This window comes from Dermacentor andersoni, chromosome 5 (assembly GCF_023375885.2).
Source record: "Dermacentor andersoni chromosome 5, qqDerAnde1_hic_scaffold, whole genome shotgun sequence".
In the NCBI taxonomy this organism is placed as follows: Eukaryota; Metazoa; Arthropoda; class Arachnida; order Ixodida; family Ixodidae; genus Dermacentor; species Dermacentor andersoni.
In genome coordinates this window covers 79,089,320-79,115,332 of record NC_092818.1, presented here as the reverse complement: position 1 = coordinate 79,115,332, position 26,013 = coordinate 79,089,320, and the positions used below count along the sequence as shown (strand labels likewise).

Below are 26,013 nucleotides of genomic sequence, written 5' to 3'. Positions count from 1 at the left end.
TTTCGTCGTGATGTTCACTCAATATCGCGAGAAAGAAATCAAAATGAGTTGATGCAACGTCAAATTATTTCTTTTTTACCCCAAACCCCTTAACTTACTGCTGTAAATATAAAATCAAAGACTAATGCAATGAAATGACGTTCGGAATTTCTTAAACATTACACTTGCGTGGACGGAAACACCGCGAACGTAACTGCAGAGCCATTAGTGCTGTGAAAAGCGCTCTTTGTACCGTATTACCGCTTTAGACGCTATAAAGCTTAAGATTTGCTAAGGTCATTGTTTCTTTTGAATACTGTTTCTTCTTTCCTTACTTTTTATTTCAATGTAGCATTTCTTTGCCTGCATTCCGGGGTTTGGCGTTCGTCCTCGTTTCCCCGCCGGATATATTTGTGGATATATATATAAGACAACTTAGGCTACTGAGTACGAGCTGTATACGTGCGTGCCCGTTCTTCACGAATCCCCCAGTATTTATGGGCCCTGCCACATAAGGGATATGAGGCCTAAACTGCATTTAGATATGTGTCGTACTTCCCTGTGCACACAACTCTAATCCCCATTCTTCCTTCAAGAAGCATCGTACGTAGCATTCGTCCTCGTGACAGCTAACAGCTACAGGCGACGGAGCCTGAGCTCGAGTCATCTGCTGTATACTGCTGCAACCTCGCCAACGCAAACAAGCTTAACGCCATTTAGTTTCGAACTTTGAATGCATAATGTACCGCGCGAGCGACAACGGATGAAGAAGGAAACACACTGGCCAAGCGCTTGTCCAGTGTGTTTCGTTTTTCGTCCGTTGCCGTTTGCGCGGTTACATTATGCATTCAAATATCGACCACCAACTAGCCCGTCTTTCTCAGTTAGTTTTGAACATTGCGTTAGATCTGCCGGGTTTTCGTTTATTTTATTTTTCTCCTTTCGTTGACCGGTCTGTATGTTGTTGGGGGCTCTGACGACCCTGCTCGCAGACCAAGCCACAATACTGAACGCGCCATGGAAAACCTGCAGAAGGAAACGAGTTGGCGCGAGTCGCAAATTTACGACACCTCGCTCTGCGCTTGACTTCGCCTCGATGCAAATCCGCGGCTAAGTGACGAACGAGCGAGCTCTAACCAGCAGTCGCATGAGAATGGCGGCTGAAATGAGGCGCGGTGATATGGTGCCAAACCGCGACTCGCGAGCTTTATTTGAGACACCCGTAAACAAAAGTTGGAGGCCCGAGTCTTGTTAAAATGGGAGGAGGGATTGAAGGGACGTGGAAGGGGGGGTTGGGAGGAGGAGGAGGGGGAGTATAGTACGGCACGTTAGTAGGCGAGGGGCGTCAGCCAATGGTACAAGTGAGGAGCAGCGGACGCCACAGTCGCACAGCACCGAGCCCGCAGCTCGAACTGGGGGCCGAAGTTCACAATGAAAGCCAGTGTGCGTGCTCGCGCGCGTCCCCATGCCCGGCCCGATCCATAACTGTCAGGCGCCGGAGGGGAGCATTATATTTAGTTTCTCTCTTCCGGGACCCAACGTAGTTGAGGAAGAAGGAGGGGGTAGCGAGGGGGGGGGGATAGCTGGCGGCGCGAAGGAGAGGTTTTCCAGGGACATCGCCCACGGGGCCAGGTGTTCCGAGCCGTCGCCAGGCAGAGACCCCGAATCAGTTCTGGCGCACCAGTGTACTGTACTACCCGCCTGCGCGCGTGCTTGAGCCCAGCTATGCGTACCGGACGGACGACCGAGCCTGGAAGGAAATCGCGCGTGGTTTTCGAAGAACGAGAAAAAGAGAGAGGTGCACTTCGAGGAAGTCCGAGGGTAAAAAGTGGAACAAACAGATACATGTTCGGGAAAAGGATCAGCGGAAAAGTGCACCGCTTTATTATTGTTCTTTCTTCGTGTGAGTGGCGAAATATTAGTGTATGGACACTTCTAGCTAAAGTTGACACCATGCCGGGGGCAACAAATTTAATGCACATTTGTTGTACTTCGCGGTCCAGTATCAAACTTTGTACTTGTTGATGCGAACTTGCACTGATTCTTTATGCGCTTTCCTCTTCGCTATGCGTAAGGATATATCTTTTTTTTTTTTTTTTTTCGTGTCGTGGCTGTACAGATTGAAGCTGTCATAGTAACGCCCGCTGAGAAAGAACGTACGCATATCACTGTTCCAGCACGGTACGCAAAACTTATTGTATAGCAGGCTATGTGTGAATTAGTTGACGCTATCTTTTCTACCTTTTTTAGCTTTACTATTCATTTCTACATTTGTTTGCTTTTTCTTTCGCTTTTTCTACACTCTTCACTCACAGGAGTTTATCGACTATGATTTTGATTGCCGCCCTTGTGGCGGCCTGTCTCCCAGGGTCCCATCACTTAATAAACAACAACGGTCAGCAACTGAACACGCCAACGTGCAGCTCACAGTCCGCAAGCACTCCAGCTTTGCCTGTAATTTGTCTGTCAGAGGGGAGACCTGAAGTTCCGGCTGAAGCTATGCCACTGCACTACGCATGCGCATATAGAAACGTGTCAGCTCTATACCGATCACGATCCGCGTGCTGCAAGGTCGGGCGCATCCGCCGTGAAACATCCACAGGTGCTCTTCATTAATTTCTTATATGTAATAGCACACCGCACGGTAACCTGATTGCATCAGTGACTGCTTATGCAGCCGGCAGGCCTTCTCTAAATGATCACAGTTACAGACGTCAGCGTCCAATGCATCCTGACTGATGGACCTAATAATTATTTTAGAACGGGTAAGAGCTCAATTAATTAAGCAAATGGCTTACCTAAGTATACCCCCGACTGCAAAAGCTTTCTTCAGCAGGAGGTCCTGAAAAAAAAGGAAATTCTATAAGAGAGAGGCTGTTTGTTTTATTTATTCTAAGGCTGTTTTATTTATTATTGTAACTCCCGACCCGCGATGTATTGAAACGTTCCTAGTGAAGTTCGTTACTCATATGCTCTCTGTTATGCATATCTTTTTGTATTTATGTATAGCATTTATATGTCTATATTTGCGGGTTTTTTTTTACTTGCATTGTTTCTAATTTGCCTTGTATGCTTGGGTGCCCTTCTTGCAAGGACCGATGTGTGGTCTGCAGTATGTTACACACACACACACACACACACACACACACACACACATATATATATATACATATATATATATATATATATATGTAAAGGTGGATATAGCGACCACTATATATATATATATATATAGTGGTCGCTATGTCCACCTTTATATTTAAAAGCGCAGAGAATACCTCCTCGTATGCGACCAATTCACCGTTCCCCTAAATTACGTGCTGTGTGGCAAAGTAGCAAGGAAAGTGCACTTTCCCGCCAATTCCGTGATCCGGAAACTTCTGCGGTCGCCAGTGCTTGCGTGTCTGCCTAATGTGTGCCGGTAAAACAAAAATAGACTTTGTTCACTTGGGGCGGTACGCTCTGTCATCAATTTACTTTGTCCACATTGTTAGTTTCTCGATTAGCGATGTTGCAGCTCATATGGGGGTTTCTATTTTCTTCTTTTCGTTCGAACAGACATCTTGAACATGCGTATGTGCTCTGACGGTAGCGTCCTTCATCAGGCATGCTAACTCCAGGGATGAGGACAAGGTGACAACCACTTTGAAAAGGAAAGAGTATCGTTTAGCTCTAGGGTCTAGGGTATGCCAAATGGGCAGAACAGCCCTTGTTGCCTTACCATTCCATAACATTTATTCTTCATTTGTTGCGGCCTTACATTTAATGTGCGTTTTAGGACGATCGCTGCAGTGAACCATATTGACGAGTAATTTATGACTCAACTACTGAATCTAATAAGGACACCTCCTTCAACAAGGATTCGCGGTATTACGCTGAACTAGAGTTAACGGGCCAACAAGTCCGATGATTCGGAATTGACCGGCCTATCAGTGTTGTCTGCATTTACGAGATTGTTTGCCCTTTGAGGTTAGAGCAAGTGTTACAGACATGCGCAAAGGTTGTCTAATTTTCCTCTCAGTACTGACAAACTTACGATATAAAGTGATTCATACAAGGCAAAAATAAAATAAAAGATGACACACTATTGGTGAACTAAAGAAAATTATCTGCAGAAATTATTTGTCGATCGAAACCACACTGTTTTGTCTTTTTTTTTTTTTTTCAGAGGATCGACGGACTACTTGCAGGGGATTCACGCTTGTGTATAGCAATGTTCACTACCACATTTTGACATCTCCGCCACGAAAAAAAAGGACCTGCTGCCACGTGACACCGGTTTCCTGCGAAATATCTTCCCAAGTAAGTCTAAATTTCTACACGCGAAGCCGAAGGCTGTCGTCACGCAAGCTTCCCTGACGTATACGTGAACGCTGTGCTTCGGAGTACGCAGTCAAGAATGTGTCGGACCGTAACTTCCTACACGGCGAGTTTTGCTGCATTGACAGTGGATCATTGTCGGCACTCCGCAAACGCTGTGCCGGAGTGCACAGGTAAATGCATCACAGCCGACTTGCAGTTTGCGTGCTCATGATGAGGACGATGGCGGTGATGACGACCTTGCCGTTAATTCGCTTTGCTATACATTATTCCGCATCTTGCATACATGTGTACCGTATCCTCTAAGTAACGGTGACCGAAAGTATGGGTCGACAACTGCGTCAATAAACTTGCGAGAAAAGAAGAAACGCAACCTATAAGCCACGTGACGTAACGCCGCAGGCATGGCATCGTCGCAATTGAGACCATGTACGACGGCACCTGGCGATAATGTTACTAACTCACGCGTTTCATTTTATTTTAAATCCCGTGCAAATGTCGCCAGACAAAGGGAACGCGTGGTACACGATATGAAGTTAATTGCAGAATAATCAATGGCTTGCATGTTTAAAACTGGCAATGCCAAATATCTTATTATGATCCCCGGATGTTCAGTTATTCGAATGCTAATAATAAACAAAAAGACTACTCTTCATTTGGCTATTGAAATCACAGGTGGAAAGACACGTGAGCATTCAGGCATCCCTTGGGCATATCAGCTGGCAAACAGTTGTATACTATATATGCATGGCGAGGTGAGGGCCTGTCCGAAGTGTCGATTCTCGTCACCACAGGCGTTTATCTATAGAATGTGCGTTTTGATTTGTTCATCCCCTGCATAGACATTAGGATTACTGATACTTATGAGGGCTGCGAAAGACCTCGAACGGAACACTGCCGATCCGAGCCCTCGTCTCTCGAGCTGCTGCTGATTGTCAAACGAGAATCGCTGCACAACGTGTGCGCCTATCTCCGCGACCTACTTTTCTCCGGCGAGAGTGCGTCCACGACAACAAGGCGAGACTATATAATAATCCCCAACGCAGCAGCCCACATTCTGCAGCCGCTGCCGCGCTATCTCGTTGACCATCCTGACAAGTCAGCGAGTGCGTGTCCGATGACGGCTGCAGAACGCGCTTTTTTCTTGCTAGAAACCAAACGAAGATGACTGTGCACATGGCCTGCAGCGAGCTCCCCGCGGTCGCCGACGAGAGGGGAGACCTGAAGAACTGATTGCGAGCTCGAGCGATCGATCGGTCGATGAAAGCCGTGTCCGGTGTCGCGTGGTCCCCTCGTGTCTCCACCGGGCCCCCGACGTTCCCGACGCCGCCCGACGTCCACCTGGGGAGGCGCGCGACCGCCAAGTGCATTTTCGTGCCCCTCACGATGGACCAGTCTGATTCCCGTCGCTAATTTGCAATCGGTCCAGCAAAAAGTTCTCGCGGGGGACTCCCAGCAGCGGGAGTTGGAAGCGAATGTCTACTTTGCCTTTTCTGCCTGCGAACGTGGCAGCGCTATCGCGGCTTACCGCTTGCTTGCTGCTCGGCAGTTTATGCTTTCTGCCGCTAAATGCGTGCTCTGTTGTGCAAGGCCGCAGCATGGTGTCAGCTACGGTCAACACGTACAAGCCCAATTCGCAACGCTGTTTTCGCAGTTCAATGTGGTTCGCGATGCTCTGACGCCCATGCCTCGTCGCTTGGGACCGAGAACGTGACGGCAGCGAAGACATCAGCCAACCTTAAGTGCGAGAATCTCTGCACGGGGTTCCGAAAGAACGACGCCAGTGTTATACAGCCCCCCAATTCACTGCACGGTTTTATCGGGACTGTATGTGTAGCACCAGCTTTCCTTCGGTCCGCGTTATGGTCTCGCTTCTCCGTGCGCTTCCCGCCAGCAAGACAGAGAGAACAGGCCTCTCGGTTGGGGGATGAGAGAAGCCCTCCGCCAGCCCGAAAACGGTCCTTTTTCTCTCCGTCCGTTCATCTCGGCAGATCTTCTGCGTGGCGTTCCTTGTTATTCCTGTCATGTGCCGTCCGCGTTGTCTCTTCGCGCGTTGAGGAAGGGGAGTGAGGGTGGAAAGAGGAAGTTGTAGGCGAGCTTCTACACGACCCCCTCCTCGCCCCTCAAACCCCCTCCCCTTTCCGAGGCTCATGGCATCTCGTAATGTCCGCCTTGTCTCTTCATCGTTTCCAGCGACGAAGGCTGGAAGCAGCTACAGGCGCGACGTAGCTGTGGCTTCTTCGACTTGCTCTTCTTCTACTTCTGTTGCTTCTGCGCGCACTTTTGCCGCCGGCCCCTCCGCCCCTGTCGCCCGAGAGGGCCTGTTGTTTCTTATTGACGCGAACGAAGAGTGGGGGGATCATGGCGACGGGGCGAAAGTATCGCCGTCGTATTGTCCTGTCGTCCGGAGGAGTGACAGTCGACATCTATTGATTTCGCCATTGTCTCGCGCTTCTCGGATCGTGCATTCCGTGTTTTCTCGCCCTTTCCCAGCCAACCCCACACCCCCTACCACCCTCGTACGAATCTCAACCCGGCTCTTTGCCGCAACGTGGCCCTTTGCTTCCTATAGCTCCCGCTCTCTCTCGAGCCTTTTTCTCTCTGCTACGCGGATTTTCTTCGGTTTCTCTTCTGATGACTTTCTTTTTTTTTTCTTTCCGTTCGACCGAAGGTGCGACGAGACGATATCAGCTTGCGTCACGAATGACGAGCGTCCGCAAAGATACGGGAGCCAGGAAGGAAGAAAAATATATACGCGGCGACGTCTGCGCGGTGATTCGTAGCATGTGAAGATTGACGGCGAGCAGTTAATGTTCTATAGAAACTGTTGAACCGCTGGCGTGCTTAGGAAATTCAGAAAGAAATACCGTAAACCAATTTATTATTATTATTATTATTATTATTATTATTATTATTATTATTATCATTATTATTATTTCCTGCTTTGCTTTCGCTGCGTACGTGCCTGTCTGCAGCAGACAACCTTCGATATTTCCAGCGTTCTTTCGTAATGTCAAAGCTTCGAATCAGCGAAGTGAGAGAGCCATAGAGAATGAAAAGTCAACCTGACGCGTAACGATGGTTTCAACAAGTGTTACTTGAAAGCCCTTGCAGTCAGGAACGTCTGCGGCGCATGGTCAGACCAGGGCATATACCAGAGGCTACAAGCGCTCAGCAAAATGAAGCGAACAGTGCATACATTCATTGCAACGACCCATACAACACCCCGAACAGCACACGTTTCAACAATGAACAACTTCAAAACAAGCATCCGAACCATAAATTAAGCATTGATTACCCCCCTCAGTAGTTGTAGTGGTGTTTCTACAGCAGCTTCGCTGGTAGTCCACTTCCGCAGGGCTGAGATGACGAGTCAATTTTTTTCTGTATTTCTTTTCAAGTTACTTTATTCCTTTTATTTCGCATGTCTGCCTAGCAATGCTCGAACTGTTGTTTGATTATATACGCTTATTTGTTTTCTGTGACTGCAATTTTACCATCTAGGATGCCAGGTTTGACATGAACTTTTATTACCACGTACCGATGGCCTGGTACTATCTGTATGGTATACGCGCCTAATTGGCGGTCAGGGCAGTAGAGCAAACACCCGCAAATGCAGTGAATACAGCTACTTGGCCAGCGGGTTCACCAGTAAGGAGGCCCAAGGCAACAATGATACTGGTATTTTAAGATGTGGTAGTGATGTAATGTGTACTCATAATAGTTTGGGTCTCCGGAGTGAAGAATGACCGTGACCCTAATGTCCAAGTCGGCATTCGATTGTTAGTTACTTCTAAATAAACATCAACGCCATATTTATTTATGTAAGTGATAAAGACGTCTAATAAATTACGTGGACCACACCGTTTATGAACAGATGGAACGTTAAGCCAACGAGAATTCACAATGGATCTCGCGCAGGAAGGCACCAAACATACTCTACTAAGGGATGCTGTATCTTGATTTGCTCCCTATGAAAGTGGCTGTCATTACTTTATCGCCGGTCTTTTTGTGCAGCTTTATTGTCAAGCAAGGATGAGATTATAAACCGTATTGTCTGTGCCTGAACAGCAATAACTGCGTGTGGATATATCAGGCGTTTCTTTTCTTTTTCTAGCTGCATCAAATTTTAAAGTTCCTGTGACAGATAGCACAATTCGAACCCTCGAGCTAAATTACTGGCTGAGGCGGCCCATTAGTTCTACAAAAAAATTGAAATGCTTAATTGAATAATCAACGTGACAATACTGATTAACTTTCTAATTATATTAATTTAGGACGTATATATTTCCATTTACGAATTGTAGCCGATGAGTTCGCAAGGCGTATCTACTTAGAACGGATTCTCATGACTACATCAGTTTCGATGTATTAACCACAATGTGTCCGACGAAATGCATTGGCGTTTCAATTACTTTTGGGTTTCAATGAATAAAACTGCGTTTTTTTTATAGCTGAGTGAAACAATGCATTTTTACCGCAAATTTGGCGGCGCATGTCTGGAAAGCGGTGCGTCTTCAGAATTCGCTCCAAGTCGACATGCTTGGCAAATTCCCTAGCTACGATTCATGGGCTCAAATGCGAGCCCTAATGCAATTAATAAAAAAATTAATTAGTGCAATTACGGTAATAATTCAGCGAAGCATTTTCATTTCTCGTAGAAGTAATGGCTGCCTCATCGAATAATTCACTTCAAAAGATATAACTGTGCTGCCACAGGCAATTTTTAGAAATTTGGCGCAGCTAAACGAACACCCTATATATCTATAGCCCGAATGAAGAAGACGTTGAAGTAACCAGCTGAAGCGACGGAGAACAGGTTGACTATAGTGCTTTCCCATTTATTTATTTATTTATTTATTTATTTATTTATTTATTTATTTATTTATTTATTTATTTATTTATTTATTTATTTATTTGTCTCTTACCAGCAACCTACGATATTCATGGTCGTAGCTGTTCGCTAACCCCGAATCGGTTGTAAGCACACTTGGCTGTCAGCTCTCAGCATTTCCTTCTTTCTTTCTTCTCTCCTTTCTCTGATTAGTTTTTATTCTTGCCGCACTTCCTTTCTGGCTGTGCACGTAGTTGCCAAATCTCAAGGTCATAACTGCTGTATCACCGCCCTTCGGCTGGATCAGAAGGTCGCGAACTTCAGCGCAGCGTTGGCAGAGAAAGCGAAAAGAAAGAAAGAAAGAAAGAAAGAAAGAAAGAAAGAAAGAAAGAAAGAAAGAAAGAAAGAAAGAAAGAAAGAAAGAAATAACAAGAAGCAGGGAAAGTAAAAGCGAAACATATGGAGACAATGAGCGCCAGGACTTCTGACGCACCGGGGGCTTCTGACATTTGCGCATTGAAGCGCTGGCAATACCTAGAGAGAAACAAGACTTATTTTCTGCGCGGCTTAGCTTTTGGAGGGTGTATTTTGTGTCACTTGTGGCAGTCTTTCGAGTTAGTTAGGTAGAGTGTCAGTATAAGAGGGAGAAAAATATAAGAAGGCTAGGATGTTGACCGAAAGAGCATCTGGTTGGCTACCCTACTCTGGGGAGAACAGTGAAATAGGAAAAAGGAGAAAGAAGCTGCGTTTACATGAACTCAATGCAGTCGGGTCGAGTTGGCTTGTCGCACCGAAGTCCCGTGCGGATCGCTAGCGGATCGAGCAGAGCGAGGCGTCGAGGAGAGTTCTGTCAACCCGCCTACAAGGGATGGGTTGACTCGTCCAAGCCGCTTGGCAAGATGCCCATAACCGCGGTCGAGTTGAGCTGGGTGAGCTCGACTTGTCACTCGTGTTGATGAACTCGACCGAGCGGGTCGAGTCAGCAGTCGAGGTGACCCAGCCCGAACCGCTCGGTCGCGTCCGTGTGAATGAAGCTAGAGGAAAGAAAGTCGTGGTTAATTAATGTTGGTGTTCTCGCGCGGACAGCGCCACGCATTGAAAACGTTCGCACATGGCCAGTCACCCTCGAGAAGCAGACAAAATTCATGGCTTTCAGTGCCTGTTTTGACTGACGAGCGTTAGCGCATTCGCGGACAGAGGATGATCGCCCAGTCGTCCCAATGCCCTGGAGAGTGATTGTCTTTTGTGATTCCAATCGAGAACAGTGGCACAATAAAGTGTCGATAGATGTTCTCTTCGCAAAAAAATAAAAAAAAAATAAAAAAGAACGTCTTCCATAGCAGAGGGGACGGTTTTACCTTGAGAGGAGGTTTATCAAATCCATAAAAGGCGCGAACTCGAAAGACAGGTGGCAACGCCCACCTGACGTATCCGCAGCGCAGGTCGCCCTGATGTCACATATTTTTTATTGGCGTCTGCTCGGGTCTAGTAGAATGTTTATTGGTAAAGAACAAGAACGTAGCATTCTAAGAGATCAAAGACTGGGGCTAGCAAGTTTCGAAAGCGTTTCAAAAAGAATCTGTTCCCGCCCATTGCGAAAGGCGGTGGAGTTAATATAAACAGATCTGGGTAAACATGTATGTGCCCGTGGTTGCCACTATACGCACTCCACAGGTGGCCGACTTCGCGGTGCGCAGAATAACCGTAGCTTTTGCGGCTTGAACAATCACCGCTGCCACTTCCTTTCTTTATTTTTCTTTTTTGTTTTGTTATTTTCACCTATTTCCCATATCACACCTGCTTTATAGGCGCGATATTTCACGTTTAAAGCCTCTTCGTGTGTCAAAGACAACGCAGGACTTGCTTGTTGGCCTTTTCGTTTACCGTCTGCAGTTCTCAATAAAGGTCTTGTGACACTCTCGATCCGGTCTGTGACAGGTTTGCTACAAGTCCGAGAATAACCCCCAGTGTTGAAAGTTGGCGCCTTTGGGGCATCGATCCGTGTGACTCCCAGTCTGATGATGTGCAGGATAACACTGTCATTGTTGCTGATGTGATTACGCTTCTTTCTTTATTGTTTTTTTTTTACTATTTCAATGTTACTACGAGAGCGGCCCACAGTCTCCGAATTGAACTGCTGCAGTGGTTCCGCAGATAATGTTTTCTGCTCCTGAACACAAGCTCACGCGTTCCGTTCCCCGCAGTGGTGGCCACATTACGATGGGGGCTGGATGCAAAAACGGTCCGTCTGTAATTGTAGGTTCAATTGCACGTCAGGTGCCATTTAAAACAAAATCATATCCTAAGGCTTAACCTCCCAAAGCAACACACCGGCTGTATGCAAGACGACGTATATATAGTGGAGGAGGCTCGAACAGACGTTGACCACCTGCGATTCTTTAATGTGCGCCTAAATCAAACACACGAGCCTTTTTGCATTCCGTCCCCATCGGTATATGCGGCCGCTGCGGCGGCGACTCGAACCTCCGACCACGTGTTCAGCAACATATCTCCATAGCCACAGAGCCACATTCGCTGGTACGTTTGACAACTGAGGATGGAAATAATTAATGGACAGTGATGTCCCCGGGAGTCCGCGGGGGCTGTGAAATCGGTTACACAACGTGAACTGGGAACTATTAAGAACGCGGCTCTTCAAATACGGTCGCTGAGAACTTCTTGCTTACCTACTCTTTTCGGCTAATAAATGGGACCAATAATAAAGTTATAATATACGTATAGAAAGATTGTGTCTAGATGTTGAATTAGATACTCTTTGGAAGACGTTTCTCAAGGAATACCGCAAACGAAATCTTTGAAATCAACAAAAGAAAACGTTTCTCCTATTGAAGAGGCTTCGCATGGCTCTTTTTATGAAGCACACGATGTTGTGCAGAACTGTGAAGTCTGTGAACTACAATGGCGGTGCTAGCTGCTTGTGCTTTATAATCTCCTGCCCCACCATGCCGCCCCGTGGAAGCTATCAGTCACTGCTTTGGCGAAGTTCCTGATTTCATTCTCTTCTTCAAAATTTGTTGATGTAACTGAATCTATATGAAAAAAAGGAATTGATAAATTTGTTCACAAGAAGAAACGAAAGAAAGAAATTAGATAAGCTTTTAGCAAACTATTGCAACCTGTAACTGAACGAATGTATTCAATTCGCACTTTCTGTATGCGGTCAGCTTCATTCACTTGTAAACGCCGAACTGCGCATCCTGCTGGCGAGGAACGCATTCAGTCATCCATTTCGCGAAAAACTTTCCAACCACCTGTTCCGTCCTGTATACGCCGCATCTGAAGTGGCACCTGTGTAAAACAAGATATGTTTGGGGAGCTGTCTAGATGAGTCACGGAAATTCGTCCGTGTCTTTAGAGTAAGGACGCCAGAGGCTTTGTGCCTGAGCGCTTTCCTTCCATTATCATAATCACTGTCGTTGTCTGCTTGTTGAGACTCCATATAATTTCTAATGATAATAATTTCTCATTTCCGCACGCACGCACGCACACGCACACGCACACACGCACACACACGCACACGCACAAGCACACACACACACACACACGCACACACGCGCACACACACACACACGCACACACGCACACGCACACACACACACACACACACACGCGCACACACGCACGCACGCACGCACATGCGTACGCACACGCACGCACGCACGCACATGCGTACGCACACGCACTCACACACCTTGAGCATAGCTCCTAATGTAGACGTGACCTTCTGCTAACCCAAAAGTAATGTCATAAGTTACTTTAGTACGAAAATTAATTCAAAACAAAGGTGATTTATGAGGTGCACTTGCAGAACTGAGGAGACGTTCAACGAGCTTCTCTTTATCGCTGCCGTTAATTCGCCTTTATTTTTTCTTGCAGAAGAAGTCCCCCAACTCAATGATAACCGGTACATACATCCACGTAACCAACACATCAATTTTTTTCTTCATGATTTAGAGCATCATGATTTTTGTAATAATTTAAGAAGCGTCTTGCCATCGCGGCCGTGGGAAAGTGGATGCCCAGCGAAGCTGATGCGAAATCCTCACTACAGCTGCTGAGGGGTGGTATCCAGTGCTTTATTGATGGTTCGGATGCTTCTGTTGAGCTTGTTCTTTATTGAAACGTATGCTATTCTGTGTGTTGTATGGGTGATTTGAATGAATGTAAGCACTGTTGGCTTCCCTTTTCTGAGTGCTTGTAGCCTCTGCCTCAAGAGGGTATGAGCCATCGCATTTTTTCCTTGCTTACGGGGGAATGAGCCATTGCATTTTCGCTTGCTTGCGGGAGTATGAGCCATTGCTGCTGATGATAGATGCTTGTTTTGAGCTTGTTTTTTATTGAACTGTGCGTTGTCCTGTACGTTGTATGCGTGATTCCAATGAATGCCCGTACTGTTCGCTTCACTTTGCTCAGTGCTTGTAGCCTCTGCATTTCTAGGGGAATGAGCCATTGTAATTTTGCCTGCTTAGGGAGGTATGAGCCATTGCTGATGATGATAATCCTTGTTCGCAGAGGGGCACGAAAAGTGCCGACCACCGAGACGCTAACAGCTTCGCTGTAATACTCATTTGAAGTGAGTTCTGTATTTATGCTACATGCCATACATGTTTTCTGCCGTATTTCCGTTATATTTCCCGGGAAATATGCAAATTTGGAGGCCTTAGGAACAACCTTTCATAATTCGCGACTGAAGTAGTTATGACCTTATTCACTCTTGCTAATTTCGTCTGGGGGTTTATACGTTAAATAGAGCCCGTCCTTTTTGGTCTCGACAAACAAAACCTTCCAAGTTACGAGAAAGTTTTACTTCGGCGCAAACTGCGATGTCTGCTGTATAATCATATGCATGGTAAAACCATAAATCCTATCGTTGGTCCGCCTCTGCACCGTTCTGAATTAAATTTGTCGCATTTAGTAGAGAAGGCTGAACTATACTGGCCTATAAAGCAGAATTTTGCTGTAAGACTTGATATATTTTACAGACATTTGCTAAAATCGGTGAGCTGAAAAGAAATGTGAAGCACAAAGTTCGCACATCCATAGCTCTGCACCGTAAACTCGTGACACAGTTCTGTAAACAACAGCTCGAAGACGATCTCAAGCGCCAACAGTGAAATTTATGATTTTATAGGTTGCGTGCAGTTGTTGCAATATTTGTGAGTGGGTTGAGAAAGTCTCGCTAAGAAATTATAGTCGTATATTTCAGAGTGGATCTCAGGAGGTGCAAGATTCTTGCAGTGAAAGAAACAAACAAACGCGAAAACACGTAAACAGACAACTGGACAGAAAAGAACGTCCTGCGCTTTGTTCACTTGTTTTCGCGTCTTTTCCACTGCAGAAAGTATGAACCCAACAACGAGAAGGAATCGGTGCGCTTAACAGAATCGCGATATTGTGCTTACTCTGTTCCGTATTTGTAAACTTTATGCTTGACTTCATGTTTTAATTTTGCAATGCTCAGCAGTTGTTGTCCACCAAAATTGCAAATCTGCTTCGTGCAATCGGTAGACATTAACATTTTTCTTTTAAATGCAACAAGCAAACCCAACAAAATAGATTGTTCTGTCAATCAATCAATGAATCAATCACTCCTCAAAGTGGTTGTAGTTGGTAACGAGAGAAACCATCTCGCCGGTCCCATGTGTACAAATAGTAGCTGACGTTAACGTTCTCTTTCTTTTTTTTTTTACGTAAGACAGAGTTTAAACGGCATTTTTTGAGACGTTTTGTAAAGATAAAATGAAGCTGAATGCGTAAGAAAATATTATATGAAAACGCCACACTGCTCAGATAAACGAGCTAAATATTTGCCTTATATGTTTTTATTTCTCTTTATACGCTTGGTCCGGAATTAAAGCGGAGACATCTTAACACCTTACACTGTCCAATACAGCAACGGTAGATAAATGAACACTCAAATGCGATTAGTAGGCACCAGTAGAAACCAGTAGGCTCAGACATATGTGCACTACAACCAATCCTAAGGATGCCGTCGTCTCTCCTCAGCAAGCACACCGAAACAATGTCTATGTCCACTCGCGTCCACCGCTGACCATCGTCGAAAAGCAGAGGCTTGCAGCGCCCTGGCGGCGGGACACTGAATGGCTGATAAAGTTAGTCAAGATCCAAGAGATGAGATCGGCACGGGAAGCTGCGAACACAGTAATTTTACCGCGCCCGAGTTAGCAGTTTGTCGCGGCCATGGTGAGACGGCGTAGCTTGTAGCCTCGTTATAGTATACGATGTCAGCGTTGTGTAGTGTCAGATGTGGAATTTTCGCCGAACCCGTTCATGTTGTTTAACTTAGCAAGCGGGTTTTATACATCTGATAACGGTATGTCGTGCACTTCTAAATTCAGCTTTCTGCTCCGCCACTCAAGACCGCCAACAGTCACGTTTAGATGATGAGTAATCTCTCTCTCTCTCTCTCTCTCTCTCTTTCCATGACTGCCTTCGAGCTGCTCCGTGGCTCGTCTTTCCAGGTTTCGGATCTCGTTCTCTCGTGTTACTTCTCGGCTGACTATTTCGTCCCGGCTTTCCTACTATCCGCACTTTCATCTTTTCTCCTCTATAGCTTGCGCAAGGTGCGCGCTAGAACATAGCAGTTCAGGCTTAACTCTCAGTTTTTATCTCATAATTATAATCTCCCTTCTGCACTTCTCGCGCATGTGATGCTGAATCAGCGGGCGCACCAGACCTGCAACTTGCGTTTGCCAAACAATGTGGTGAAATCGGAAGTCGCGCTCGCCTTTTCGCTGCCCTCCGATGCCGCTGCGCAACACAGCAGGCATGCGCATAGCCACGACGGACGGGCTTTGTTGCATTCAACTTTAAAGGTGGAGAGCGAGCAGCCATACTGTAATATCAGTTGCACCCTTAAAAGTGAATAAGCATGTAAACTGGTCTAGAAATCACACCCATGCACACACACACAAAAGAATGGTGTAAGGATGTGAGTCAGTGACCGATTTGCACGCCTATTCACTTTCACGAGTGAAACTGATATTGCAGTGCAAATCACTTGCCTAATTTGGTGGTACAGCGACTTCGGCATTGCGAGTATACCGCATATATCGCATCACGCATCCTCTGAAAGTGGTTCGTCGCAGACTGCGCAAAGCTCCGACATTACCGTAGATGTAAAAAAAAAAGGAAAGAAAAGGAAAGGAAAGAAGAAAGCGTTCACAAACAGCGTGAAAGCGGCCAGGGAAAATTCGAATGACAAAGCAAGGCAGGTAACACTGCAGCAGCCGTGGTAAAGGGCGAATTGGCTACAGTGAACAGAAAAGGTGGCTTTACATGACCTGCATTAAAAGACGCGAATCGAAACTGGCGTCCGTCAGCCAATGCATGCCGCGGTGCTGTTCGTGCATGTGACCTGCCGCACACGCCGCAGCTCGACTATAGACTACGGTGTTCTAGTATATAGCTCGGTTTCGCGAAGGCGTAACAACACAGGGTTTGCAGTTGAATATGGAATGTCAGCAGCGCTGAGCGGACGAAATGGGTTGATCAGGCTGTGGTCACGCTTGTTTCTGTAGAATTCCGGAGAGACGCAAATCGCTGAGTAAGGCTGGCTTCCCGTCACTTTACGGGGCGCAGATATCGCGGTATTACTGGCGGCATGTTTGCCTGCAGCCACTAAAACAGCCCGACATTGTGTTGGTCGCGTATGCAAATACGCAGGCCGCAGATACAAATTCCAGGCTGCGTATACCGGGGCATGCGGAAATACTCAGACTTCTCCGAGATCCTGCACCCCGTTTATCTTTGACGTCGACTGTCAGTTAAGCTCCCCAAGTAACGTATACGTTAGCATACAGCATACTTGAACCACTGTCACCCTGCAACGCACGGAGAATCGCGCAGCGAAGGCAACGCTATTATTCATTTACGTTATACGCCAGGCCTCTAACTCAGTTTGCTTGCATACGCTATGATAGAGCGGTCTATTGAAGACGGCTGAGCGCGACGCTATAGTCGAACCAGAAAAGAAGGATTTTTTTTTCATTCACACGCGCACGTCAATACTACGTCGTGTATACGCACCTGATCGATAAAAATGTGAGCCTGCCATTAAGCCGAAAGTCGCAGTCATAAAGACGGCAAATTAACCGAGCCGCTTCATCCATGACAGATCTCGCGTTGAAGCGCGCTATATGGGCCAGCGAAGCGGAACAGCAGCGCAGATAAGGGGGAGAGAGGCTGCTGCCTGCAAGAAGGATTAACGGCGAAAGCGCGGTATACTTGGAAGATGAGGAACGGGCCGAAAGGGTTCAACGGGCGCAAATGGGCGCCAGCATAGAAAATGAGGAAGAGGACGAAGGGGGTTGGGGAGGGGGGGGGGGGGGTTGAGCGGAGTGTCAGAGCAACGCGATGAGCTTAAATAAAGAGCGCCGGGTAAATCTGTCGGCACCGCAAATTAATGAAGCTCCCGTCAGAGTAGATTAGCCGGCGGGAATTCCAGCGCGCACCGCCACTTGACGCCCTTGGTTGTGCGAGGGTGGCCGTTCATGAAGAACCCCTTCCTCCTCTCTCTCTCTCTCCCAATCTCCGCCTTCTTTCCCTGTTTCGGAGCCGCGGTGCATACTGAAGAGCCAGCGCTGATGAGACAGCGTGTCCCATCAAGAGGGGACTTAAAGAGGGCTAAAGAATCACCATGCACGCTTGTTTAAGAGGCCGTCTTGCCGTGCGGTTAACGACTTGAGAAGGGTAGAGAGAAATGAGGCGACATAGCCTGTCTTGTTACTGCGGGCGCCCTACGTTATTATGACCGGCTTTAAACGAAGGAAATTTCTCACGCGTAATTCTCCTCGTTAACAACGAAAGATGTTTCAGGTACATGTATAACATTCAGTTAAGCGGTCAGTTGAAATATGAGCACGCACAAGAAACGCCGCCGACAACACCTCCTTGCGGCAACCCTTCCTTGCGGCAGCCCCTCAATCCAGCGGCCGTATTCCGAGTATGTTCAGGAGACTCGCTAGTGCATCACTCTCATCTGTCCATCTCGATCTCGACACCCCTCTTGCACCGCGATATATCAAAAAAAAAAAAAAAAAACATACTGTGCTCATTTAGTCACTGTGCCATCATAGCCCCATTTGTTACTGCGTTGAAATCTGGGGACGAACTTACAGAACATACATAGAACCACTGAGTAGACTTAAAAGACGCTCTGTGCGAATATTTGCATCTTCACCATTTCAAGACCAAATGATTTCCTGCTTAATGAGATAATGTGATTAACATTCTCGTGTGACTACAAAATTTCTTCATTACAGTTAACGTTACCGACCGTTACTTCCCAAACACAATCTCCATATTTCTTTTTATCTAATCGCAACACCAGGCACGCATTAAACTGTAACTTTAATGGTCCAAGACATCAAAGTGAGTGAGAGAGAGAAATATGGTGGGAAGGGCAACGAGGTTTGGGGTTTGCTACCCTGCACAGGGGGAAAAGTAAGGGGAAAACATATACAATGAGAGAGCCACTGAATTTATTGGCGCAGTGACATTGAATAATACACCCGTTGAAATAAAGGTCGCCACAAATTTTAAAGTATCATAGAAGTTGCACCACCTTGCTCGACAGTTTAGCTTATGAATAATACTTAATCAAATGAGAACTGCTAGCAGAGGCGTGTAGCTCAATATATGTTAGTTGCATGCTTTACCTTTGCTGCGCTGAATCTCCCTCTTGTTCGCATACCGCGACTAATGTCACAGCTACAAGTACCGATGAAATGCAATGAACAAAGAGCTACACAAAGTGGAACTGCACAAGCGCTCAGAAATATGCTGTCAAACGCTACTTCTCAGAAAACGCGATACAGTTCATGTAAACATTCTTTCATTTTATTTTATTTTTTGAAATCAGGCGGTCACAATGCTCCTCGAGCATTGCGAGCAGTCCAACCTGCAGAGACTTGCCACAAGCCAAATGAAAACATTGTAGAGCAGTGTTTACTTCTGAATCCCGAAGCCACATGTGGAAATCCTCCCATCTTCATGAAACACAAAGACTGCAGCAAGCCTCAACCCGTTTTCCTGCCGTCGCAAGCGCCGATTGCACGTTTTGACGACCACGCAAAGCTGGCCTCGCGCATGCAGCGCATCCGGCTGCAAAACGGAAGCTGTATAGGACAAAAAGAAAAAAAAATATGCTGATCTAACGCACAGGTTCGAATCCATCTGAAGCCAAGCTCCAGTCGAGTGGTGTGTAATTAAACCAGACCCGCCACCTCAGCTTATAGTGACATATATGGCGTTGGGCTACTGAGTTCGAGGTCGCATGAGTCGATCCTGCCCGCGGCGACCCGTTTTTCGAAGGGGTGGGGGTGGTGGTGGAGAGGGGAGTAACTGCAAAACACGCTCGCTCGCGTACGTAGATTCGGATTCACGTTGAACAACCGCAGGTGGTTAGCATTCACAGGCTATGCCGAAGTGCAAACGCCAATTCGGGCCGTAGTTCAGCGTGATAGGTCTACGCAGCGATGTCAGGAGGGCTAAGACGATGCATGCATGACGCATGTCGAGCAAAGAATGCTAATTGAAGGCGCATGCACGTATTGGAAGCACGACACGCATCTTGTTGAATTTAAGGATTACGTACTTTTTGTGCCACAGTGGCACATCGTCATTCTGGATGACAAGACAAGAATGGGCACACACTCAGTGGCACACATGATGATGATGATGATGAGTCATCATCATCATCATCAGCCTAGTTACGCCCACTGAAGGGCAAAGGCCTCTCCCATACTTCTCCAACTACCCCGGTCATGTACTAATTGTGGCCATGTTGTCCCTGCAAACGTCTTAATGTCATCCGCCCACCTAACTTTCTGCCGCCCCCTACTACGCTTTCCTTCCCTTGGAATCCAGTCCGTAACCTTTAATGACCATCGGTTATCTTTCCTCCTCATTACATGTCCGGCCCATGCCCATTTCTTTTTCTTGATTTCAACTAAGATGTCATTTACCCGCGTTTGTTCCCTCACCCAATCTGCTCTTTTCTTATCCCTTAACGTTACACCTATCATTCTTCTTTCCATGGCTCGTTGCGTCGTCCTCAATTTCAGCAGAACCCTTTTCGTAAGCCTCCAGGTTTCTGCCCCGTAGGTGAGTACTGGTAAGACACAGCTGTTATACACTTTCCTCTTGAGGGATAGTGGCAACCTGCTGTTCATGATTTGAGAATGCCTGCCAAACGCACCCCAGCCCATTCTTATTCTTCTGGTTATTTCAGCCTCATGATCCGGATCCGTGGTCCCTACCTGCCCTAAGTAGATGTATTCCCTTACCACTTCCAGTGCCTCGCTACCTATCGTAAACTGCTGTTCTCTTCCGAGGCTGTTAAACATAACTTTAGTTTTCTGTAGATTAATTTTCAGACCCACCCTTCTGCTTTGCCTCTCCAGGTCAGTGAGCATGCATTGCAATTGGTCTCCTGAGTTACTAAGCAAGGCAATATCATCAGCGAATCGCAAGTTGCTAAGGTGTTCTCCATCAACTTTTATCCCCAATTCTTCCCACTCCAGGTCTCTGAATACCTCCTGTAAACACGCTGTGAATAGCATTGGAGATATCGTATCTCCCTGTCTGACGCCTTTCTTTATTGGGATTTTGTTGCTTTTTTTGTGGAGGATTACGGTGGCTGTGGAACCGCTATAGATAGCTTCCAGTATCATTACATATGGCTCATCTACACCCTGATTCCGTAGTGCCTCCATGACTGCTGAGGTTTCGACTGAATCAAATGCTTTTTCGTAATCAATGAAGGCTATATATAAGGGTTGGTTATATTCCGCACATTTCTCTATCACCTGATTGATAGTGTGAATATGGTCTATTGTTGAGTAGCCTTTACAGAATCCTGCCTGGTCCTTTGGTTGACAGAAGTCTAAGGTATTCCTGATTCTATTTGCGAATACCTTAGTAAATACTTTGTAGGCAACGGACAGTAAGCTGATCGGTCTATAATTTTTCAAGTCTTTGGCGTCCCCTTTCTTATGGATTAGGATTATGTTAGCGTTCTTCCAAGATTCCGGTACGTTCGAGGTCATGAGGCATTGTGTATATAGGGCGGCCAACCTTTCTAGGACAGTGTTCCCACCATCCTTCAACAAATCTGCTGTTACCTGATCTTCCCCAGCTGCCTTCCCCCTTTGCATAGCTCCCAAGGCGTTCTTTACCTCTTCCGGTGTTACTTGTGGGATTTCAAGTTCCTCTAGACTATTCTCTCTCACCTTATCGTCGTGGGTGTTACTGGTACTGTATAAATCTCTATAAAACTCTTCAGCCACTTGAACTATCTCATCCATATTAGTAACGATATTGCCGGCTTTGTCTCTTAACGCACACATCTGATTCTTGCCTATTCCTAGTTTCTTCTTTACTGCTTTTAGGCTTCCTCCGTTCCTGAGAGCCTGTTCAATTCTATCCATATTATAGTTCCTTATGTCCGCTGTCTTACGCTTGTTGATTAACTTACAAAGTTCTGTCAGTTCTATTCTAGCTGTAGGGTTAGCGGCTTTCATACATTGGCGTTTCTTGATCAGATCTTTCGTCTCCTGCGATAGCTTACTGGTTTCCTGTTTAACGGCGTTACCACCGACTTCTATTGCGCACTCCTTAATGATGCCCATAAGATTGTCGTTCATTGCTTCAACACTATGGTCCTCTTCCTGGGTTAAAGCCGAATACCTGTTCTGTAGCTTGATCTGGAATTCCTCTAGTTTCCCTCTTACCGCTAACTCACTGATTGGTTTCTTATGTACCAGTTTCTTCCGTTCCCTCCTCAAGTCAAGGCTAATTCGAGTTCTTACCATCCTATGGTCACTGCAGCGCACCTTGCCGAGCACGTCTACACCTTGTATGATGCCAGGGTTCGCGCAGAGTATAAAGTCGATTTCATTTCTAGTCTCACCATTCGGGCTCCTCCACGTCCACTTTCGGCTAACCCGCTGAGGAAATGAAGGAAATCAAGAAATTCAAAGAACAGTTAGGGTACAAGGCCCCATTGCGTTGGCCGGCGTTCGAACGTTTTGCTGACCGCGATGGACAGCTGTGAAAATGCGTGCAGCAACAGGTAAGAAGAATGAAGAATAAATGTACTCTCCCTGTCTATTTTTTTTTCTGGCCTGACATGGACCTTCACGACGGACAGCTGAGCGCCTAACTTGCTCCTCAACAGCCATGCATGATGCCCGGCTACGTTTGTTTCAGCAGCCCGTGTGGCACTACATAAGTATGTTATAGCAGTCCGGTAGTCAACTTACTATTGCGAACAGACGGAGATTGAACTGCAGGCCAGTGCATTTGAACGCATTAGTGAACTCGATATCGCGGCGGTGGTTATTAACGTTATACTCATCCACAAATCACTGTTGCGGACGGGCGTTTCCTGCGGAACGACAAGACAACAATATGGTGGCCGGTGTAAAGGAACAAAACTCGATAAGGAATAGAATTTCCCAGTGTTCCCTTCGCTTCGCTACACTATATACCCTGACGCACACACATTTAAACAAAACAGCGGCTAGCAGGAAGATGGAAGCCTAAAGTTATCAACACTGACCGAACAAGGGATGTCACCGCAGCTAACGTTTGACACGGGGACTATAGTCTTCGCTAGGGACCTGACAAGGATTCTTGTCGTCCGTTGACGCCCCACTTGTGTGTAGACGACCAAAAATGGTGCGCGACCAAACTACAGGTATAGGCAACCGTATCGTGCCGTCTGCTTTCCTACAGTCGAGAAACTAATTGGCGCAGTTTACTTTACAGGCTTCGAGGGTGTATACAACGTGCGACGCAAGCACTTGGTGGTATCTCATTGACGAATCAGAATAAACAAGTGCCGTATACGAAGCGTTACCTCTGGACGCACCAATCCGGTTTCTTGCCTTTCACCCTGTCGATCTGTCTTGCCGAGTGCAGAAGGCCACATTTGCATATTCCTCTAAATTTTCAATGTCGAGTCGTGTGAAGTTGCTTTTATACTCTCCACGGTGACATCTGCGCGATAACACGATCTCTTTTGATAGGCCGAAACATTGTGATACAGGGATTTTCCCCCGTTCGCATCTCCAACGTCTCGAGAGCGTTTTCCTATACCGCTCAGAGAAGAGCGTCGACGAGATTTTCGACTTTCCGCGTGCGCGAGCGCTTTTCTTTTTTCCTCCCGCCGCCTTCCAGCACCTCCTCAATCAAGACGGCCGCGAGTTGTGAAATATTTCGACATAAAGCCGGCGTGATGTATCAGCAATGTCATTCTAACTCCACGGTTCTGCGGCCGCTCTATGGAGCTCCTTCACAGTTTGCGCGCGGCAGTGAGTGATTGTTTATTCAGACCAATGATTGATTCGGCCCTAATCGCGCCGCGTATACGTACATGCATCATCCGCAATCGTGATGTAATACGGACAACAAAGTAAGGACTTCAAGGGAGGATGGAAGGGGCTATCCGTTAGGGCCGTAATGCATACATGTGCGGCGGTGCAAATCGTAACACTGGACTTACATATCCATCGGAAGAGAAAACAAGAATTGATGCGCCCTGAAGAAAGGAACGTCTTGAGTGAGAGAAAAAAAAAAGAAAGCTAGACGTAACAGGACGAAGATCTGTCAGTGCTTTCCTCACTCTTTGAGTAGGCTTTGTTTCTCTCCTTCGCGGCGAGCTTGCAGCCGCTCTTTGAAACGCCAACCGCGGAGCGTTCGGAAGCGCTGGCGTGAAATTTTTTTTTCTCTCGACTGATGGATGACTGAAGCATCAGTTTCACTTGAAACGCATCAAAACGCTGCTCCTAGACCGAGCCTGCGAAGGCTGGTCTTGCGCTGCGGGGAAGCTCGTTTCGCGCCTTGCCGAGCGATTTGTGCCGAGCGAACCTGCACCGTTTCGCATCTGGTTTTGGTTGCGCGCGTAGCGCGGAAAAACGCTTCCGCGGAAGCGCGGCAGTTCCGTTGCTTGCCAGCGCGGTTGGTGGCCAAGTGGCTCGGCACTTAAAACCTCATCGACGTTCTAGGAATGGGTTATCAAAAAGAGAGAAAAGAAGAAGCAAGAAAGAAGGAAACGTTCTCGCCGACTTCTTAGACTAATTTTCCTGTTCATTAGGACGGGCTGGCGTGAAATAAGTTTCCCGCCGGCGGATGAGACGGTAGGGGAGCCACACGCTAAGTAGCGCGAAACTGGACCAGCAGGACGCGCCGCATGCCGTGATGGTAATGTCAGAACGAAAACGACATGCGCGTGTTGCAAATGGCTGTGTGGCTGCGTACGTACGTGTTGAGGTTTAAACATGTGTGTGTGTGCTTCTGCGTGTGCGCGTGCGTGCGCCTATCCGCGTGTTTTCGGGAGAGACTTGTTGATCAGCGAAGTCGTTTTCGAGAGCAACAACATAAAACGGAAAAGAAAATGGTTCACTGATTGAACTTCGGGAAGTTCGCCATGTATGTTCTTCAATTTCTTTTCTTTCTTCTTTCTTTTTTCTTTCCTTTCTTTGGTGAAGAACAAATTAAACGCACTTACGTGGTACATAAGTTGCCAACGGCTGCTCGACACACGGTATTGATATTGAGAACAATTCCAATAACGAAAATGCAAACAGGCTGCAGAAATAAATAAATATCAACTGTGAAGAGCCTGAAATAGTCACAAACGTACAGGACTCCAAAGCGGACAAATGTACGACGAGAACGAAGAACTGGGAAATATAAACGAGGTAACGCATGCACGCACGTATGTATTTATGTATATGTGTGTGCGTGCGTGCGTGCGTGCGTGCGTGCGTGCGTGTGTGTGTGTGTGTGTGTGTGTGTGTGTGTGTGTGTGTGTGTGTGTGTGTGTGTGTGTGTGTGTGTGTGTGTGTGTGTGTGTGTGTGTGTGTGTGTGTGTGTGTGTGTGTGTGTGTGTGTGTGTGTGTGTGTGTGTGTGTGTGTGTGTGTGTGTACCGTTCACTTTGCGTTGGTGTATCTTACACACCTCCTGGCTCAACCGACAGCATAATGGGAAACCTTAGAGCATTTATGGAAGCAAGCTTTTGCCACACAGATAATATATGCTTGATTGGCGACTTTACCTGGAATCAATTGGGTAACAGTGGATCGTGGCTCATCTGAACCCCGATCCTGTGAAGAACTGCTTAGTTTGACCTTCGGCTTTAATTTATCCCCAGATTGTCTCGGAACATACTAGGGTGTGTGCGGATATTTCCTAAATCGTAGATGTATTTCTTTCTGAGCCGTTACATCCCTATCTTTCTAGTTGCTCGGTTGAGGATGGAATGTCTGACCACAAAATGGTTATCACATGCTTTAGCCTTGATGCAAGGATCTCGGAGGACCGCTTGCGAAAGTTGATTCCGAATTTTAAAGATGCTAATGATGTATGCATAATAGATCACCTTGCCTTATCACTTGAAGACTCCGTTACTATGTACCGTTTTGGTGAGAGCGTTGAGAAACTCTGGGAGCATTTTTCCAACGTGGTTCAACGTTGCATAAATTGCTATGTTCCGCACCGTCTTAAGAACACTAGAAAAAGAAATCCATGGATAACCAGATACATTATTCATGCAAAAAGAAGATTAAAGCGAAGGCTTCAGGTGCTTGCACAGTCTGGTAGCCCACATTCCACTAATGTTATCAAGAATACGAGCCAGGAATTGAAGCAATTTATTAAACATTCAAAAACTAACTTCTTCAACACTACCTTGGTATTATTCCTCAAAAATACCCCTAGTAATTTCTGGAGATATGTCAACCCCTCGCCTCGCACTGACTGTAACGATAATGCTTTAGATAGATCTCAGTCTCTTAATAGTTTTTTTTTTCTACAGTTTATACTAAAGATG

At 46.5% G+C, this 26,013-nt stretch overlaps 1 long non-coding RNA gene across 3 annotated transcripts in view; it reads left to right on the top strand.

The window, feature by feature from the left end:
- LOC129385018 (uncharacterized) overlaps positions 1 to 26,013 on the top strand; it is a 209,014-nt gene that overhangs the window by 13,226 nt on the left and 169,775 nt on the right. For all 3 annotated transcript variants that reach the window (XR_008612550.2, XR_008612552.2, XR_008612551.1), the window contains exon 3: positions 4,148 to 4,281. This is a non-coding gene — a long non-coding RNA (uncharacterized lncRNA). The remainder of the gene's footprint in view (positions 1 to 4,147; positions 4,282 to 26,013) is intronic.